Here is an 8159-nt window from a genome sequence, read left to right on the forward strand (position 1 = left end):
GATGATCCCGGAGGAGCAGAAGTGACCGGGGAGGCTGCTGGAGCCGAGGTGGTGGTAGAGGATGTTTCCGTAGAGGAGGGGAGGCGGTTGTCGCAGCCGGCTTGTCCTTTTCATTGTGGCTCATAGATAGGGCAGCTGATGATTGGAGGTCAACACCGGGGTGAAACCGCATCATGGTTCTTGGCCTCCTTATCGTCCAGAGTCTGCCAGACACTGTCTTCTTTTTTTGTCGTGGAGCAGGAACGAGGTATTACCGTCGTGGTAACCACCTCTGCTTCCGTTGTTGCTCCTCTGTTTATTGTGTTGCTCCCTTTCTTTTCCGTTTGAGAGGATAGAGAGTGCTTAGTTCGGTAGGTGGCGGATAGCCCCCAGTTCGTTGTCTTAGGCGAGTGTCTGTATGATAGACGGTTGTTTTAGGCCAGTGTCTGTATGATAGATGTCTGTACTGGATCTTGTTTGTACGGTCAGTTTTGTATATATGTGTTTTTGGATTGTAGCTCGTTTTGTGTTTTTTGGCTTTTTTTTGTGTTGTGTTTCGGAGGAGCGCTTGTCGGCTGTCAATTCTCCTTTTTGCTTCGCACTAGTTCCTGCATCGTTAGTGTAGAAAACAGGCAACATGTAGCACATATGCATAAACGTAAACACGTAAAAGCATTTGATTGAAATCAAAATTAACCAAGATGACTTGAAGTTAAAATTGAATTTTTGAAAATTGAAATGAATCTTGAAAATTTTTGCGACAAATCGTCACGTTTGGACTCCCAAAAGGAATTAATTTGAAAATTGATAAATTAACTCGTGTCTTGAATTAAATTACGTTGAAATTGTTGAAACTGATTTGTGACTCGAAAAATTTCAAACTCAATCCGTCAGGGAATAATTTTAGAAAAGATTTTTACGAGTGTATTTGATTTGATTTTTTTGAGGTCAAGACTCGAATTTGTGAGCGCTTGAAGTTTGGAGGAAAACTGATGTCGTGTTATCAATTTTCGATTTTTATTTTGATGGAAAATTGCGAAAAAGCGAAAAATTTTCGGAATTTTGATTGACATGGAAACGATCCGTCGCGGATCGGGGCGACTAGCCCTTCCCCCCTTAAAAAAAGAAAGAAAAATCCGTATGTTTAAAGTTGCGTCATGGAAACCTTTCGGATTTCGTAAAACGCGAAAACAAGGAAATGTGAGTGTGAGGAAACACAAAATGTCCTGGATCATCCCGAAGAGGCGCGAGCGTTCTGGCGGGAGGTTTGAGGTGTCAGGAGAAAACACAAGTTGAAAGAGACAAGTCAAAGCGGGAATCCCGGGAGAGGGCCTAAAGAGGCGCGAGCAGCCTGGCGATGGGAGCCAGCTCTCCCCTTTTTCTGAAAAACGCGCTAATCGTTTTGTATAAATAGTGATGTTTGCGCTTCATTGTTTCATCATCCGAAACACAAAAACATCTCTATAAAACCTCTTCTTCTTTTTCCACAAAAATATTTCATGGATGCTTTTGAGAATAAGTTGCGGCAATGGTGCCGGGATTTGTCGCCTCCCGAAAAATATCAACTCATTCGCATGTAGGGCTGTAAATGATCCGAGCCGGCTCGACAAGCCCTCGGAATCGGCTCGGTCAAAGCTCGGCTCGAGCTCGGTCCAAACAAGCTCGAGCTCGAACTCGAGCCGAGCTTGGCTAAATACGAGCCGAGCCCGAGCTCAGCAAGGCTCGGGTCGGAAGCTCGTTTAGGCTCGTTTATAGTTTTTTTGTACAATATTTATATTTTTAATATTAATTTTATTATAAATTATACTCCCTCCAATTTCTTATTATCTTCCCTCTTTCCTTTTTCACACAAGTTTGATTATCTTCCCTCTTTCCTTTTTTGGTAAGTTTTATTTATTTTTTATTAATTTCTCTCTCCTAAAAAATCAAAAACTCCCATTACTTTATCTATTATTTATTCATTATTCATTCTTTATTATTTTCTCTCCCCTATAAATTTCACAACTTACAATACTTTATTCTACTTTATTCCTTCTTTCTTCCCCTTTCTTAATTTTTGTGCCCAAAAGAAAGGGGGAGATATAAGAAAATTGGAGGGAGTATGTTATTTAGTCATGTATAATTATATTATATTATAATAATTTTTAGAATTTTATAATCTTATTTATTATTTAAAAATATTTATATTTAGTTAGATTAAAAAAAGTTAGAAAGTGAAAATAATATAAAGACAAAACGAGCTCGATTCTTGACCGCAAGGTTCGTAAGACCCGGAATGGTGAGACGGTCTTACTCAAGGTCCTTTGGTCTAATCATAATGTGGAGGAAGCCACATGGGAACCCGAGGAAGCTATGCGAGAACGTTTTCCTAACCTTTTTGATCAGGTATGTTTGGTTACGGGGACGTAACCGTTGTCTTTTTAGGGGGGTAGGAGATGGTCGCGATAGTGTTTTTGTTTTGTTTTTGTTTTGCTTCGAGTCCGGAAATGTTTTGTGGTGACTTGTTGTGGTGACTTGTATAGTTCCTTGGAGTTGTCTTATGTAGTTGGTATAGTCTTGTGATGTAGTGTTGCGTTTGGTTGAATAGTAGAGTGTGAACTTCGGGACGAAGTTCTTTTTAAGGGGGGAAGATTGTAACACTACGGATTTTCCTTGGTGACTACTCGACCGAGTAGAGCCTACTCGGCCGAGTAGTGCTATGGTTGTGTGTTATTTTGGTTCTGCCGAGGAATACTCGGCCGAGTATAGTGAATACTCGACCGAGTATTGGACACTCGGCCGAGTATGCACTTACTCGACCGAGTGTCCGGTTTGGCGAAGTGTTATTTCGACGGTTTGATTAGGGAATGTTTAGGGTATTTTATATTTCCGCGTCAGTTTCTAATATCATTTTAAAAGCTTTATCATTTCTACGTTACCCTAATCACACCCAAATCATTCCCTAATCCTTCTCTTAAGCATTTCGTAGCGTCATTTTGTGGGTAATCGCTGTGATTCTTGCGTATAAGTTCTTGTTGCACTGTTGGTAAGTTCTATCTTTGTGATTATTGTACCTTTTTGGGTTACTGTACATTTATATGGGAAGGGGATTTTGGGAATTGTGCAAAGTGTAATCGTGTTGTATAATCATTGTATAGGAGAAGACTTCGTAGAGGAGCCTTTTTGATTGTCCGTGTTGCATACTACTGTGATTGCTAAGGTAGGGTTTCCCTACTCAGTTACTGTGCTTTTTATATGACATGTTGTTGTAATTATCGTTGTCTGTTGATCATCGGAGTATGGAGATTGTTGTGACGATGTTGGTGTGAGGGGATTGAGATGACTGTGATGTCTTGTGGTTGTGATTGTGGTGGAGTCACTTGCGGGAGTGGCTTCACACCCTAGTTCGCCCTCCGTGGAACCCGCCACGAGAGGGGATGTGCACATTAAGGGACAGGGATCATTGTCGCTCGTTGAGGAGCTGGACTAGGTGGGATCGGCTGCGGTCACCCACTGGCGGCGAGGATTACCTGTTGCGATGGGTAATCTGGCAGGGCTACACAATTTGGTGTGTAGTCGGTTACTGTGTGAGATTGGATGGTTGGGAATTGGTGATGATCAGACGACTATTGCATTTGTTTGTCTTATTAGTTGAGTAATACTTACCCCGTTGTTGTTTGTGGAATCTGCTGTGATCCATTCGGGGATGGTGAGCAGGCTTGACAGGTATTGCTAGTGAGAGCTTGGGGATTGTCTCGGGAGAGTTGCCACCTCGTGTCATAGCATCACCGTCTGAGTCCTAGTTGGATTTCCTTTATTGTTAAGACTTTGCAGTTGTATTTTGTTAAACAGTGTTTGGTTTCGGAGATTGTAAACTTTACATTTCACAGTACTTTAATAATTGTGCTCAGTTCAGACGCTTTTGGTATGTACTAACCTCGGGCAACCGAGTTGGTAACACACTTTCATGGTAGGGTGGTCCTGGTAAGGCACCTTGGTATGAGGGGGTGTTACAAAGTGGTATCAGAGCCGAAGATTCCGGCACCTAAACAAATGAATTTAATGAACCTAGGGAGTCTAAATAAAATGAACCCGGGGAGAGTTGTTTGGAGCTACCGCAAAGACTCGGGAGACATCCCGGAGTCGCAAATTGGCCCACACTAACTCGAGCCGGTAACATGGGAAGTGTGATGAGAGTTAGGTTTTGTTTGTACATGTATGTGAAGATGCATGTTGGTAAAAGTTGATAGTTGAAAGTATGTGTGTTGACGTTCGTAACTGTCGTGATGGGGGGAATGATGGTTGTGACGGGTTGTGAATGATGGTCATGTTGGATTTAGGATATGCATGAATTGTATGCTGATATGATTATAATGTGGCATTAAAGTTCTTGATATATGAATTGTATGCTGATGTGATTATAACATGACATTTAAGTTCTTTATATTATGTGTTTGCTGCGGGGAATAGTGAGCATGATAGGGGAACTTTATACTGTATACCGTCTATCTTGTAACTCGGCCGAGCAGGTCAGGTACTCGACCGAGTAACCAAGAACTCGACCGAGTATTGATTTACAGTGAGTAGCAGTAGCTACTGTTTGTGACAACTCGACCGAGTAAGAGGTATACTCGACCGAGTAGTGGCTACTCGGCCGAGTGTTGTTTTACTCGACCGAGTGTTGTTTTTGAGTTTTTGAAATTCGCTTCTGGAGTCGAGATACCCGACCGAGTATGTTCCCATACTCGGCCGAGTGTTCTTATGGCGGAAGAGTGTTAAATTTTGAGCCTGTGTTTACGTTTCTTTAATTCTTATCAGCTCAAAATGCCGCCCAAAAGAACTCCTGCGCAGATCCAAGCTTCGGAGATGACTCTTGATGAGATTGCTCGCATGATTGAGCAACAAGAGGCTCTCCTCGAAGCTCTCAAAAATGTGGGAAAGGGAAACGAGAAGTCGATGGATGCAACTCAGCTCAGCATCATCATTGCTCGCTTTAACCCTCCCACATATGACGGGGTAGGCGAACCTAAGCTACTTGAAAAGTGGCACCGTGAGATTGAAGCCCTCATGGAAATGGTTAAGTGCCCCGAAGACATGATCGTCGAGCAGGTAGTGTACTACCTGAGGGGTGAAGCTGCAGTTTGGTGGCAAAACGTTAAGGAAGATGCTAGGGCTTTCTATCAAGCTGAGGGAGCTATTCCTTGGTCTGGGTTGAAGAGTGCTATGAGGGAGCAGTTTGTGTCGGAACACATCCGACACAAGATGAGATCCGACTTTGATTCTTTCACCATGACTGAGGAGATGACAGTTACTGACTACTATCATCGGTTTTTGGAGCTATCTCGTTATGTTGAAGATATGCAGCTAGGGCAGAGAGGTTTGGCTCTCCGTTTTGAGAGGGGTTTATCTGCTAAGATCGTGAGTCGTATGCCAGCCGGGGTTGCTACTGATCTCAAGGAGCTGTATCTGAGAGCAGGCCAAGCAGAGAGAATGGTGGATCTCTCAAGAGAGATCGAGGAGAGAACTGCTGTAGAAAAGAGGAAGGCTGATGGTGGGAACAACAGTCAACCGACCAAGAAGAAAGGGAACTTCAACCATGCTAAGGCTTTTTCTGGTGGAGCTGGTTTCTCGGGAGGATCTCGTAGTTGGGGCAAGAATGGGGGTAGGGCCGTGAGTGATAACTCCAACCTTACTTGCTTCAACTGTGGTGGGATAGGCCACAAAAGATGGGAATGCACGAGCTACAAGCCCGGCACCGGTACAGGAGCACGGGCGGGGAATTTCTCTCAGGGGCCGACTCAGAGTTTCGCTAGTAACCGACCGGGAGGTTCATGGGGCAACAGAGGTGGACAGGGCAACCAGGGTGGTTACAACCGCAGTGGTGGTGGAACTTATCAGCGCCAGAACAACAACACCACACATGATTCAACAGCCAAGCCTAGTACCTCCAATGCTTCAGTGCAGGGTGGAGGACAGAAAAACAGTGGGAAGCTTTTCATGATGGACAAGCAAGAGGCGCAGGATGATGCTCATGTAGTTACCGGTACCTTTCTTGTTCATAATGTACCGTCCTTTGTTTTGTTTGATTCCGGGGCTACACATTCTTTTGTGTCTAAGAGTCATGCTGTGTCTATGGGTTTGGGGAAGTTCGAGGATGTAAAAGATGATGTGTTCATACCTTCAGGGGAGTCTGTGTCGTGTCTCAAGTTATATAAGGGTATATCCATGGTGATTGGAGGGGTAGATTTACCAGTAGACCTGTTAGAATTTCCTATGGATGGGTTTGAGGTGATTGTCGGGATGGATTGGCTAGGTAAGTATGATGCCAGGATAGATTGTCGACAAAAGAAAGTGTCTTTAAGGGGTCTCAAGGGTGTTAGGGTGTCCTATAGAGGGTTTGTGGTAAAGCCTAAGTGTAGGTTCATAGCGGTGATGACCTTAAAGTCATGTTTAAGGAGGATGTGTCCCTTGATTCTTTGTCATGTGAGAGATCACCGAGTAGAGCCACCGACAGCTTCTGAGATATCTGTGGTGAGAGAGTTCGAAGATGTTTTTCCTGAGGAGATACCGAGTTTGCCTCCCAAGAGGGATGTCGATTTCAGCGTGGAACTTAAGCCGGGAACGGGTCCTATATCTAAAGCACCTTACCGTATGGCACCTAAAGAGTTGGCAGAGTTGAAAAAGCAGATACATGAGTTGTTAGGCAAGGGTTACATCAGGCCTAGTGTGTCACCGTGGGGAGCTCCAGTTCTTTTTGTAAAGAAGAAAGATGGGAGTATGAGACTGTGCATTGATTACAGAGAGCTCAATCGGGTCACAGTGAAGAACAAGTATCCGTTGCCTAGGATTGATGACTTGTTTGATCAGCTAAGTGGAGCAGGTGTGTTTTCCAAGATTGATCTGAGGTCGGGGTATCACCAGCTGAGGATAGCAGATGAGGATATTCCTAAAATAGCGTTCCGATCTCGATATGGTCATTACGAATACGTGGTAATGCCTTTTGGATTGACCAATGCGCCAACAACTTTTATGGATTTGATGAACCGGATCTTTACACCGTTTTTGGATAGGTTTGTGGTTGTTTTCATCGACGATATCTTAGTTTATTCTAAGACTAAGGAAGAGCATGAAGAGCATTTGAGGATAGTTCTACAGACCTTGAGAGAAAATCAGCTCTATGCCAAGCTATCCAAGTGTGAATTCTGGTTAGAGGAAGTGGCTTTTCTGGGCCATGTAATATCTAAGAAGGGGGTATCTGTGGATCCTAGTAAGATTGAGGCCGTTACCAAGTGGGAATCGCCGAAGAATGTTGCTGAAATTCGGAGTTTCTTAGGCCTTGCCGGATACTACAGGAGATTTGTGAAAGATTTCTCTACCATAGCGCGGCCTATGACATCCTTGATGAGAAAGGAAGTCAGATTTGTTTGGGATGAGAGTTGTGAGACGGCGTTTCAGACCTTAAAGGAACGTTTGACTACAGCTCCTATCTTAGCCTTGCCAGAGGGTTGTGAGAACTTTGAGGTATATACCGACGCTTCAAAGAATGGTCTTGGTTGTGTTTTGATGCAGGGAGGGAAAGTTATAGCCTATGCTTCGAGACAGCTGAAGCAATATGAGGAGAACTACCCTACTCATGACCTGGAGCTGGGTGCAGTTGTGTTCGCTCTTAAGATTTGGAGACACTACCTTTATGGAGCAACTTTTAAGGTGTTCTCTGATCATAAGAGTCTAAAGTATATCTACACTCAGAAGGAGCTTAACATGCGACAGAGACGTTGGATGGAGCTGATTGGGGACTATGATATGGAGATCATCTATCATGAGGGTAAGGCTAATGTTGTTGCAGATGCATTGAGTAGGAAGAGCGTTCATTCGCTATGTATGACTATGTCCTTCTTTGAAGTTGAGGGATGAGATGTCTAGTTTGGGAATCTTTATGATTCGAGAGGGGGATACCATCGGGGATTTGACGATCGAGCCAGAGTTGTACGCGAACATCAAGAGTAAGCAGGAGCTTGATCCGAAGATTCAGGAGTGGAAGTCAAAGGTTGAGAGTGGAACAGCTTCCAAGTTTTCTATTCATCCAGATGGGAGTGTTCGTTTTGATGGGAGATGGTGTGTTCCTGAGGATGCAGAGTTGCGGAGAGTGATCTTGACGGAGGCTCATTGCACTCCTTATTCAGTTCACCCGGGTGGTGACA

The sequence above is a fragment of the Silene latifolia genome, chromosome 9 (assembly GCF_048544455.1).
Source record: "Silene latifolia isolate original U9 population chromosome 9, ASM4854445v1, whole genome shotgun sequence".
Taxonomy (NCBI): domain Eukaryota; kingdom Viridiplantae; phylum Streptophyta; class Magnoliopsida; order Caryophyllales; family Caryophyllaceae; genus Silene; species Silene latifolia.